Here is a 14154-nt window from a genome sequence, read left to right on the forward strand (position 1 = left end):
TCAGAATCTCAGGCCCAAGCGTCCTCCTCTCACCCACATCACTCCAAAACAAAGGGGATCGACATCTTCGTCCATACAACGCCTCAAACGGAGCCATCTGGATGCTCGCTTGATAGCTGTTGTTGTACGCAAACTCAACCAGTCTCAAATGCCGATACCACCCTCCTCCAAAGTCCAAGACACATGCCCTCAGCATGTCCTCTAGAGTCTGAATGGTCCGCTCTGACTGACCATCTGTCTGTGGGTGAAATGCTGTGCTGAACTGCAACTGAGTGCCCAAGGCCGTCTGAAGACTCCTCCAGAAGTGCGATACGAACCTCGGGTCCCGGTCGGATACTATCGAAGTGGGCACGCCATGCAACCTCACTATCTCATCCAAATACAACTGAGCGAGTCTCTCTCTGGACCAAGTGGTCTGCACTGGTAGGAAGTGAGCAGACTTGGTCAGTCTGTCCACTATCACCCAAATCGCATCAAAACCACCCTGTGCTCTCGGCAATCCGACGACAAAGTCCATCGTGATCTGCTCCCATTTCCACTCGGGCACTGGTAGACTCTGAAGCTTGCCAGCAGGTACCTGATGCTCGGCCTTTACCTGTTGACAAGTCAGACACTGAGCCACAAATCTACCAATGTCCCTCTTCATTCCATTCCACCAAAACTGAGCCTTTAAATCCTTATACATTTTGGTTCCACCGGGGTGAACCGTATAAGGTGAACAGTGAGCCTCTCTCAAGATGTCCTCTCGGATCTCTGAATCCATAGGTACACACAGTCGGTCCCTGTACCGCAGTACTCCCGAACTGTCCACAACAAAGCCCTCAGCCTGTCCCCTCTCAAGCTGCTCTCGAATCCTCGACAAGTGTGGATCCCCACTCTGTTTCTCTCGAATCCTATCTAACAGAGTGGGCTGCAAGATCATAGACATCAATCTCGCAGTAAATCCAGGGGACACTACCTCGAGTCCCAGCCGTCTCAGCTCCTCGAGTAACGGTCTCTGCCGAGTGATCAACATACTCAAGCTCTGCACTGCCTTCCTGCTCAACGCATCTGCCACCACATTCGCCTTGCCGGGATGATACTGGATACTGATGTCATAATCCTTCAGCAACTCCAACCACCGGCGCTGTCTCAAATTCAACTCCTTTTGGGTGAACAGATACTTGAGACTTTTATGATCAGTAAAAATCTCGCAGTGCTCGCCGTACAAGTAATGCCGCCAGAGCTTCAAAGCAAAAACCACCGCGGCAAGCTCCAAGTCATGCGTAGGGTAATTCTTCTCATAATCCTTTAACTGCCGTGAAGCATAAGCAATCACCCTACCATGCTGCATCAGCACGCAACCAAGTCCACTGTGCGATGCATCACTGTAGATCACAAATCCTTCGCCCATAACAGGAAGGGCAAGGATAGGAGCCGACATCAACCTCAATCTCAACTCGTCAAAGCTCCTCTGACAGTCGTCGCTCCAGACAAAACGAATCCCCTTCCGCGTCAAGCGCGTGAGGGGTGTGGAAAGCTTCGCAAAGCCTTCCACAAACCGACGGTAATATCCTGCCAGTCCCAGGAAGCTCCGTACCTCAGTCACCGTCGTCGGTCTAGGCCAATCTCGAATCGCCTCAATCTTCTTCGGGTCCACTGCTACGCCCTCAGCTGAAATCACGTGGCCCAAGAAAGCAACCTCCCGTAGCCAGAACTCGCACTTCTTTAACTTGGCATACAACTTCTTCTCGCGCAGAAGCTGTAGCACAATCCTCAAGTGCTCCTCATGCTCAGCATCACTCCGGGAGTAAATCAGGATATCGTCGATGAAGACTACCACAAACCTATCCAAGAACGGCTTGAACACTCTGTTCATCAAATCCATGAATGCGGCAGGGGCATTCGTCAATCCAAAAGGCATCACCGTGAACTCATAATGCCCGTACCGAGTCCGAAAAGCCGTCTTGGGAACATCCTCGGCCCTCACCCTCAGCTGGTGGTAACCTGACTGGAGATCAATCTTCGAAAAGACACAAGATCCTTGCAGCTGATCGAATAGATCATCAATGCGCGGCAGAGGATACTTGTTCTTGATGGTCACTTTATTCAGCTCCCGGTAATCCACACATAACCTGAGCGAACCATCCTTCTTCTTTACAAATAACACCGGCGCTCCCCAAGGCGACACACTGGGTCTCACAAACCCTCTATCCATCAGATCCTGAAGTTGCGCCTTTAGCTCTCTCAGCTCTGCCGGTGCCATCCTGTAAGGTACCTTTGAGATTGGTGCAGTTCCAGGAACTACATCAATCACAAACTCAATCTCCCTCTCCGGCGGCAACGTCGTCAACTCAGGGGGAAACACATCCGGAAACTCGCGGACTACTGGGATGTCCTCGAGTCTCGGCGCCGCCGTAGGTACCTCCACAACTGTCGCTAGGAAAGCGATACACCCACTGCTCAGCATCTGTCGAGCCCTCGCCGAAGATATCCAGGTGGCAAACAGCGTGCTCCTGCAGCCTCTGAAAGTAAACTCCTCCTGGCCTGGCTCGCGGAACGTCACCGTCCTCGCTCCACAGTCGATCGTAGCATAGTACCGCGCCAGCCAATCCATACCGAGCACTACGTCGAAGTCCTGCAGCTGCCCTAACACCAACAGGTCTGCGGGCATGATCCAAGAGTCTAACTGCACCGGACAGGACCAACAACACTCTGTAACCTGCAAGACATGGTCGGGGATCTGCACCTCTCGTGCCTGAGACAACGCTCCTAACTCTAGACCATGCAACAATGCAAATGCTCGGCTAACAAAGGAATGCGATGCACCGGTATCAAAAAGAGTGCGAACTCTAATGCCAGAAATCAAAGTGATACCTGCCACCACTCGGTCGGCTGCTGAAGAGTCCTCCACCTGAGCTGCATAGACCCTGCCACTCGGAGCCTGCTGTCGCCGCTCACTCGACCGCGGCACAGACGATCTGTCCTCCTGGCGGTAGCTCGGTGCTGCTCCGTAAGACTGCTGTGGTGCTGGTGGTGCCGAAGCTGATGACGGTGCTGGAGATGCTGCTCGGGGACAAGCTGCCCTCATGTGTCCCGGCTGACCACATCCGTAGCACCTGCCCTCTCTCTGCTCGCACTGCCGAGGCCAGTGTGGTCCCCCGCAGATCACACACTGTGGCGTCCTCTGAGTCTGCCCCTGCTGACGGGATCCCCTGGAACGCTGACGCCCCGAAGACCCACGACCCTGAGAACGTGATCGTGGAGGTCTCGGCGGACGTCTGCTGCTCGACTGCCCTCCGTCATCTGGAAAGGGGCGCTTCCTGTCCTGACCCTGCCCCACGGCCTGAGTCCTCTCCTGCAGCGACACCTCACCTCTCTCCACCCATAGGGCCTGCTCTATGGACGCATCCAGGGTCCTCGACCTCTGCGCCCGCACTAACCTGAAGATGTCCGGTCTCAGCCCCTGCTCGAACATGTATACTCTGTGCGCCTCGTCTCTGGCCGCAAATGGTACACAGTTCAGGAGTCGAGTAAACTCCCGAACGTACTCCTGCACTGGGCGATCTCCCTGCTGAAGCCTCCTCAAATCCTCCTCGAGCTTCTGCTTCACACTGTTGGGAAAGAACATCCCAAACAGCATTCCACAGAACTCATCCCAACTCAGCTGCGCCGCCACTAGCCCCTGGTCTCGCCTCGTTCTCCGCCACCAGTCATGAGCATCACCTGCTAGACAGTGTACTCCCAGGGGTACCTGCTCCCCCTCTGGAACGAACAGATCCTCGAATAACTTCTCCATCGCACTGACCCATCCCTCAACAATCCAGGCCTCAGTGCCTCTGCCATCGAAGATCGGTGGATCAAATCGGCGAAAACGAGCTAACCTCTCCGTCCACCGCTCCTGCTCGGCCTCAGTCAACGGTACTGGCCCCCTAGCAGGCGCAACTGGCGCTACTGGAACTGCTGCCGATGGAGGAACTGCTGCAGCTGGTGCTGTCACTGGAGTAGTCGGGGGTGGAACTGGCGACTCTGGTGCCCTCGGTACAGAACTCGGTGGCTGAGCTATCCTCTCACACAACCTCTGCAATAGCTCCCCCTGCTGTCTCGTCACCTCAGTCAGGGCAGCCAACTGTGCACTCAAATCTGGGGATGCACTCGCCTCCGGTCGGGCCCTCTGCTCTACAACTGGGGGTGCACTCGCCTCTGCCTGCTCAGGCATCTCGGGAGATCTAGCACGATCCTGCGCCAACTGCGCACGCTCCCGCAACGACGGTCGGCCTCGGCGACGATACATAGCTGAAAGGAACAAATCGGGGTCAGATACAACGCAACACTCTCGACCCAATCAACGAAAGTCTAGAAGGCGGTCCCTGTTTTCCTCCAAAATTATGTCGTCTGCAGCCAACATAATTTCTCAGGCCAAAACAGAAACTCCTTCAGTCACTCACTCTACTCTAAGAGGAGTTAAAACAAATAATCATTGACTTTCGCAATAAAATTACGCCTCTCACGTCTTGCTTCCCTAAGGTTTGCCAAACTTAGGTTTCCTAGGTCCCCACGACCTACAGCAAAGCTCTGATACCAACTTAATCTGTCACGCCCCGGATTACACGTTCCCCGGGCACGCCGACAAATCCGCCGTATACAAAGAAATTTTCCCTGTATACGAAGCGATAGCTGTACCTGTAAATCAAACACTACTACGAACAGTAGTAGAGAGCTGCTAGAGAAAACAGAAGCTAAATAAAACAGAGTTTCATATACATAGTTCAGATCCAAAATACAGAGCTACTCGCACTGGCGAGTTAAGTCAACTATGTACATAAACTCGAAACAAAACATCTACCTGCAGTAGGGCACCTCTAGCTCAGCACGTCGGGTAGGGCTCTAACTCGCGACGCCCTTGCCTCGATCCTGGTCCGCAGACGGTGCAGCAGCCGGAACCTGTGGCTCTGCAAAAACATAGGTAACAACTGGGCGTGAGAACTACTGTAAAAACAAGTAGTCCTCAGTGGGTACCGCCCAAAACAACATCGGTCACCCACTAAGTCTACAGAAGGGAGCAAGGATAGAAGGAAAGCAGGAAGCATACTCTACCGCTATCATCCACTACACTATCATGCTCTACACTAACCAACTGTAGGAAATGTCAAATCTGACCCAATCCAATCGGGACTGTAAGCATACCCGTCCCCGGGACTGTGAATACACCCGTCCCTGCCCCGTTGCGACTATCAGGCTCTATCCACACTAACTGGTCCGTGGAGAGCAAGTCCAACTGGCATGAGCGACACCAACGCAAAAGCACAAGCCTGACTCCGGAGTGGCACTCGTGGGCGCTACCCAACCGAGTATGCAGCGTATCTCTGTCGAGCTCAATCAGGCTCCAACTAGCCAAAGTCAAGTGAACAGGGTCAAAACAGGTCTACAAACCAAACCCACGTGCCCTCGACACAATCAGTGACCAAAACAAGAATCTGGGTCCACCGCTAACCCGAACGGCACCCAACGACCCGAAACAGCCTAAACTTCGCTGAAAAATAAGCTCGGCATCCCAGCACGAGCGTAAATGCCTTCTAAACTACCCCAGGTATCCATCGCACTGATGCTGCAACGATACAATCGAATCACGGCTCCTAAAGCTAAATCTGGTAGTTTAAGCATATGACGGGTCAAAACGCAGGTTTTCTCCTAAGTCAAATTTCAAGTCCAACATGTATAATATAAATATTCATTTCAGCATGCTTCTACATTCATATTATATTCAAGATGCTAATCGATGAATTAAAGCATGATATACAAAAATCGAACTATACACGTCGACTAAACATGCACTTAGGAGTGAAACCGATGATACACTCACCTCTAGTGAAATTCCTGGCAGCAAGAGGGTCTCGGATCATAAGCAACACTGCTGGAAACACCTCCAAACTAGTAACAAGTCCCCCCAAAATCTGGACATTACAATTCACCTAAAAATCCAACAAAACCATCAATTTACCAAAAAATTCGGCACTTAAGCTTAATTATCTCAATTCCAATGTCAAAACTCACCTAATGATCTCCAATTCGGGTGAGAACAGATCCAAATCCAGCAAATACTGATGGGTGATCAGTCTCAGGTCCAAGATCCTACTGCCTACAAGGTTAGCATCAAGAAAAGCTCAAAATCCCAATTTTCAGCTCAAAGTCAACAGCAGTCCAGAAAAATCACAGTTCGACCAATCTAACCTTATCGAAAATCTGCAATTCAGGGCTTCGTGGATTCCTCTAGAAGTCTAGAATCCAGCAAACCAAGTTTCGTCGAATTCCGACCTTCCTACGTCGCGCACGAGCCAAAATACTGGAGGTCGTCGCTGAAGAACTGCAGAATCAGCACCTTGAAATTCTTGGAGATGTGGATCTTGATGCAAAATGGAAAGATTGGAGGGATTAGGGATGTAAAATCTAAGTCCTCTGTGAAGAACGGGTAAAAGAGCTCAATGGGGACGTATACCAGGTATTTATAGGCTGCTGGAGGGATAAAATAAGCCCCAGGAAAAACAGCTGCTATCCAGTGTTCCTGCAGAAACGGGCGTTTCTGGGCGCCCGGAACCATGTTCTGGGCGACCAAAACATCCCGACTGCACAAAACGGGCTCCTCGGACTCTCCGCTCGCGGTGTGCTGCGCCCGTAAATGGCTCCGGCGGAACTCACCTACCACCCTGCCACGCGTCGAAGCAAGCGATATTCACGATATCGAATTTCCGGACCCACATCTGGGCGCCCGGAACATGGGATCCGAATTGGTTTCCAGTTTCAGTTAAATTCAACACTCAATTCTGGGCGACCCTAAAAATGTTCTGGGCGCCCAAATCTGGCAAAACTCCAGTTTTGCTTATTTTAGTGCGTCGAGTCCAATTCTGCATCCAATTCGTGCGGAATTGACTCCGACTCAGTCCGACACTCTCTAGAGATGTCGACCAGTCACTAATACTGAAGCCAATCATATCCAAAACTCAGGAACACTACAACTAACTCCCGATGTTACGTTGTCGGCCGCCAACGTAATCCTCCGTGAAGTTAGAAGTTGCACATTTCGATTAAACTCCAACATTTTAGAGTTAATTAAAAATCCAATCATAATACTTTCGTTCACAAGTCAAATAGACCCTGTCTCTCACGAGCCTATTTCCTATAGTCCAACCAGCCTAAGGTTTGCTAGATCCACTAATACTCAACCCTAGGCTCTGATACCAATATAATCTATCACGTCCGGGACCCAGCGGAAGCCCGCCCAATGCATATCTAGACCCGCCATATGTCTACAACATATAAGGCGTCTACAACAAAACGATAAATAAAACGAGAATATAACAACATCTAGTACGATATCAGAGCATGAGTACGACTAATCTCTAAAAATAAGTAGGAAAATAAAATTCAACAACTATACTAATCCTTATTGTATTACATACATCTCAAAAATCCACATGAATAAAACTAAATACAAAAGTGGTGGTCTCTACACATCGGGTGCAAAACGTCTCTCTCTCTCCAACAAATACAAAAAGGAGAGATAACCACCGAATAGAATCACCGAGCTATCTAGCTAGATGCGACCCCCTTGCCGTGATCCCTAGCCTCTCTCGGCGTGGATGGCTCTGTAAACAAAAATATCAATAATATAGGAATGAGAACTATTAGTCAATAGTTCCAAATGGGTAAACCGCCGATATCAGCGAAATACACCACTAAGTCATGGAGGCATGAGTAGTATGAATATAACTGAATAATCAACATGAATATTGAGCAAGTAATAAGATTTACTAAACTACTATATCTCTACTTAGCATAAAGTTTCACCATTATTAGAGCTATTCTAATGAATGAGCATGTCCAATGAGTTCAACTAATATACACTATCTAGTAGTGATTGTCACATTATTCCTTTAAATGTCATTGTTCAATTCCAATTGGGACCTACACAAGTGTAGTCCGGCTTGTGCCGCCTAATGGTCTCGTGATAGTCAACATTTTCTCCTCTAGGAATGAGCCTTTCCCACGGCAACCCAGTAGGCACCCAATCCCGCACGGGCAAGCTTATGTTGTGTAGGCCAACTCCGGAGTGCCGGCTTGTAGGGAGCAACCCTCACAAGTATGTGCGAAAGAGCACAATGGCAAATAAGCATGATCATCCCAATCAAGTTCTTGGTCATCATGTCTAAAACATGATACAAGTACTAACGACCCATATGTCGATCTCTATGTCATAATGTAAAGGTTTAACCGTTTACTAAGTCAAGTGTCACTATATGACATTAATGTTCACTATGTCAAGCATAAGTCATTTGTCCATGAGTATGTAAAATTTGTCATTTCACTAAATAAAACATGATTTCTAGCAAGGTATAAAGAGTGTCATTCCACATACAAGTTTACGATGCATTTCTCTCTCTACTACATAGAGGCTACAAAGCATAACATATAACATGTATATATTAGGCATTCAAAAATTTATTTATACTCTATCTAGCATGAATATGCATGATTTTTTATTTTACAATAAAAATAATGACATAGGAGGAGTTCACCCATTTCGGTGAGGTCGAACCCACCGGATACCCCTCGAAACCCTTTTGTTTGCGCGAACGGAATTGCCCACTAGTCTTCTATCTCCCTAACAAAAATTTCAAGAGGGTTAGGGGTTTCAAACAAACACCCCATGAAATCCTTAAAAATCAACCCACAAGTAGGTAGAAAACACCTTGTATGGTTAAGAACTCTCCCAAAGTTCCAATGAGAGCTAGACCACTTCAATTCCAACCTAAAGGAAGGTATTGGAACCAACAATTTAGTCTCATAGACTCTACCAAGAGAACCCCCAAAACAAAACCCTAGTTTTCCAAAACTAGGTTTACATCCCAAAAACCCATCAAAGCACAATCCAAAGGAGTAATCAAAGCTACTAACCTTATATAAAGTCCCAAACCAAGCTAGATAAGTGCTAGGGTTGGAGATCTTTCCTCAACAAAGCTCTAATCTTCCCTCCAAAGCTTCTCCAAAGTCCAAGTATCAACACCCATGAAGAAGAAGAAGAAGAAAAAGGAGATCAATCTACAAGATCTCTAGCAAAAAGGAGAGAAAATCAAGAGAGATGGAGAGGAGAGGTTTATCTCACTTCTCCTCTGGTTCCAGCACAAAAGAACCCCTCATGGGGGTATGAGGGATTATATAGAGATGTAACAATCCCAAAAAGACCCCTAAAAAATAATCAGTCTGCAAACAACACTGCGTACCAGTAGGCGGGCAGGAGTACCAGTACCTGGCAACCGAACGCGCAAACCCGAGCCTCTGTCAAGCGAGCAGCTCGCAGTGTACCGATACCCGTCCGATGCAGTACCGGTACTAGGCTCCAGTACCGATACTCGGCGGAGTCAGTACCGATACTCAGCCTCCCAGAGCTCAAACCCGAGAGCACCCCTCTCAGTTACGCGACGGGGTTCTGGTACCTCTCTGTGGTACCAGTACCCAGCACCCCAAAACCTGCAGTTTGCAAATTTTGGTGCTAAGTACCCACTCTCGCTTCTCAAGACATGAGTAAATAGATTGGAATACCGTCCACGACCCTCGAACACTCCAAGAATAGTACTAAATAGTATTCAGGGACGAAACTTTCTTTAAGGAGGGGATAATGTGAGGACTGAGAATTTTGCTGTGTAGTTAAACTCTATGTTGACAATATTTTTGTGTGTATTTTAATTATATAATCACTCGTCAAGTTTCGAGAAAAAACGAGTTAGGATGGAGATTTTACACGATCTTAACTTTTCACTTAAAGTGAATAGTAACTCAGGTTTTCTGAGAGGCCAATGAGAAAAGATGGCTTATGGCGTGTATCAAACTCTGTTCAAGGTGATCCAATAGCTCGTTTTCAATGATCCGACTATCCTGGATCCAATGGCACTGAAGGATTTTGGTTTTGATGCACGATTTTTGAGAAAATTAGATTTTATCACAAAGAGGGTTTTTGTTCTTTATCATTTTTGCTTTTTAAAATTTCTCGTTGCTCCGTTTTGCATGTCGACCCTTGGGCGAGGACCCTTCTACGAGAAAATGTTTACGTCAAGGGACTTTGGTTGCATTTTCACTAATTGGAGGGTCTTGGAGGCAATTATTAGGTATATATATTTATACTTTTGTGTGATTTTGGAGAATCGAAGAGATAATGGATTTTACCACGACTCGGTGACCAATTCGAACAAGGCAAAATTGTGGGTTTGATGTCTCGGTCGTGTTGAACGCGCTGGTGCAATTCATTCGTAAATCTGACGGACGGATCTCTTGATATCGCGCGGGGATCGAGGAGGGGTCATAAGTGGTGAAACGAAAATTTTGTGAATAGCCCTACATTTTATGGAGTCTATGTACTATCCTATTAATAGGATTGAGGACATTGTCCTATCAAGTCGCTTTGAATGATCGGAACTTCAAATTGATAATCGACACTGTTGAAATTGATCTACACAATTAGAAATGTTTAGAAAACAAATTTTGTAATATTTAAAAATCATTATCAAGTTCATCGAAAAGTTGAAAAATGAACAGTCATAAACGAATAACCTTCTTAAAATAGAGGTTAGACTTTCTCAATTCATAATCAGAGTTATCAAACATTATCTAAATAGTACAAAGAATTTTCTATCAAAACTTCAAGCAACTTGGATTGCTCTACACCGTTAAACAAGCAAACGGCTCATATAGGCCGTAAAAAATTGTCAATTTTACGACACTTTGATCACCATGTAAATCATTTTTAAAATTTATGAAATTTAGTTTCTAAATATTTCAAATACTCTAGATCAACTTCAACGGCTCCAATCATTGATTCGAAATCTCGATCATCAAGAACAACTTGATAGGACAAGTGCTACTATCCTCTTAAGAGAATAGTAGCCTAGCCACATTTTATATATCGATTTGTGTGAAATCGAACATAGAGATATGTGTACGCTTTTTACACGTGCTGTGGATGGCCTAGTTGTAAATTTGCAAAGACGATGGTGTTTCCTGCATCTTTACACCTTGATATATAATAGGTCATCTAGGGTTTGCATGGTGCAAACCCTAACCCTATCTTCATCTGAACCCCCAGCCGCCTCTCCTCCCTTACCCTCGTGCGCCGCGCGCCTCCCGGCCACCGCCGACCAAACCCCGGCTGGCTAGCTGCCGCCACTGCCACCTTCTCCTTCCTCTCCATCTCCTCCACCACCTTCCTCTATATCTTTCTTGGCCGAGGAGTGTGCATGGTGGTTCCTCCCCTCAGGCCCCTCTCCGGCGACACCCCTTGGAGCTCCAGCGACCCTCTCCACTCACCGCCGTCATCCCCGAGCGTCGCCGCCGCCATCACTGCAGCTTGTGGCCAGTTTTAGGTTGGTGCAGCCGAGTTTTGCCGCGTCGCCTCCCCAGTAGCCGACGACCGCCCCTGTCCCTTCCCCTAGGTCCCAGAGGAGACTCACGCCCCTCTCCTGGCTACTCCGACCTCCGCCATGGCCGTAGAAGGGGGGAGCCAGATCTGAGTTGTGTAGGCTCAGGTTGCTCCAGCGCTGCTGCTGGCACCTCCCGCCGCCGACTAGCGCGAGCCCCGGCTTACCCCTGTCGGTGGCATCCCCCTGTCGCTGGGGCGCCCAACGCTGTGCTGCCGCCGGCCGTGCTCGGGTCTCCCTGTCCTGTACTGGCCCGGTTAGGCTGTTTCCAGTCCATTCTAGGATTTTCTTCACTGTTCCGGCGACCCAAGACCTCCTCGCTGCCTCCGAAGGTGAGCACAGTGATCCCCGGTCAGTGTTGATCACAGTGATCCCCGGTCAGTGTTGATCACGGTGCTCACCTTATTCGAGGTCTACGAGGATTGGATCTGCGGGTTCGGCTTGATTTACTCCTCGTGCGCGTTGTTCGTTGAGGTTCAGCTCGCTCCCACGCTTCCTACAGTGACCCGCGGTGCTCCGAACAACGAGCACGGCCTTCGCCTAGTCGATACCCGTCAGCCTGTGTCTCGGCTGACCTTGAAAATCATCGGTTTGCAGTAAAGAGCCATCTAACCTCACTTTTTACATAAAATAATAGAATTTGCTTGAAATATTGGGGGCTTTTATGCAAAATTGAGAGATTTTTTATTTTAATTTGGCTAAATTACAGAAAACCCCGCTGTCAAAACCCGATTTTTCACTTTCCCATCCTGTCATTTAAAAACCTATACTTTGCCCCCTTATAAAATGAAAAATATGCACTTCACCCCCTACCGTTAGAGATCCATTAGGGTTCCGTTATAAAATACTTTTTTATGCCAAAAATACCCCTCCGCCCTCTTCCCTGTTGCTTCGCCTCCCTTCGGCTCGCCGTCTCACCGCCTCGCCCTCCTCCACTGCCTTGTCCTCACCCTCGCCCACATCCCCTTCGCACTCCTCCGCCGCCTCGCCTTTGCCCTCGCTGCCCTTGCCTACCTCTCCATCAGCGCTCACCTCGATTTCCTCCCTACTATCACCGAAATCGAGGGACGGCGAGGGTGCAGGAGGAGAAGGGAAGCAGGTGGAGAAGAAAATGGAGAGAAATCGCGGCCGATCGAGGTGTGAATCGCAGCCGATCAAGGCGGCGGTTGAGGAAGATGAGGGAGGAGACGAAAATAGTGAGGGTCAAAATGGTCATTTTACACACTGTACTCCCCCTGTGAATATTTTTCATTTTACAAGGAGGCAAAGTGTAGGTTTTTAAATGACAGGGGGGGGAAAATGAAAAATCGGATTCTGACTGGGGGATTATGTAATTTAGCCTTTTAATTTTATAGGATTTTGAATTTTGGGTTTAGCCTTTTAGAGTTTAGAATCATAAGGTTTAGGATTTAGGATTTTAGAATTTTTTTTTTTTTTTTAATTTTTTAGTGCAGCACTCTCAAACCTAAAATTCTAAAATCATAAAAACTAAATTCCTAAATTCTAAACCATAAACGCTAAATTCTAAATCTTAAAATCCTAAATTCTATTCCCTAAATTCTAAAAAATTAAAGTGAATAAGTTAAAAGTGTATGGCGTACCTGCGACTAATGACTTCCGCTGTTTTTCTAATATCACTAAAGCAGTAGACGACACTACAAAAAAAATTATTTTAGACGACGCTTTATTCTAACGCCTTCAATATTTGGCATGTGCCAATACCATGATTAAGCGTCACCAATAAACATATTTTTATCAAATATTGATAAAAAAATTTCGATGCTATATTAAAGCGCCGGTATATTTATCCTAACATATTTACTTAACGACTCTCTATTCAACGCTTTTACAAGCGTCAGGGTTATTCTTACCGACGCTTTAAAACTTTGCTATATTATTATTTAAAATATTGTTAAATACAAGATTTGTTGTCCTCATAACTATAAATTCATTAAGTAGAATAAATTTGAAAGTCAAATTACTGTTAACTGACTCAACAAATTGAAAGATTAGGCAATAATGTGACAATTTTGAAAGGTATAACTGACTCAAAATGGCTCATAATACAAATAAATGTTATACAAATTTTGATTTTTTATTTATTTATTTATTTATTTGCGTTGAGAGAGGACATCACGAAAATATTGCCCTCAGCTCCTAATTGGCTTATATCCTCAATCTAGACCTGTGAGACCCCAATAGTCGTACATTGGATAGTTATGGCTAGATATGGGAGTATATAAACTTGATTGGGTTAGACATAATAACTGAGCTTAAGTATTTTGGGCCGGTGGTTTTGGCCCAACGAGTTATTATTGCTAGTTGGTTGGATCGTTACATTTGATATAAACTTGATTGGGTTAGACATAATAACTGAGCTTAAGCATTTTAGGCCGGTGGTTTTGGCCCAACGAGTTATTATTGCTAGTTGGTTGGGTCGTTACATTTGGTATCAAAGCCAGTTCACCAGCCGAAAGTGTGAGATGAGTCTTGGCTAAGCCAGAGTCGGTGTTTGACAGGCTAAGTTAGGGTTGGAATGACAGACTAAGTCAGAGTCGGTGTTTGATAGGCTAAGTTAAGATTGCAATGACAAAGGCTAGTGAGACAAGTCTCACATCGCCTGGTGATCTTAAGCTGTCTGTATGTTTAAGGCTGACGAGGACGTCAGGGACTAAACGGGAGGAGTCTGTGAGACCCCAATAGTCGCACA

Source organism: Ananas comosus, linkage group 18 (assembly GCF_001540865.1).
Source record: "Ananas comosus cultivar F153 linkage group 18, ASM154086v1, whole genome shotgun sequence".
NCBI lineage: Eukaryota > Viridiplantae > Streptophyta > Magnoliopsida > Poales > Bromeliaceae > Ananas > Ananas comosus.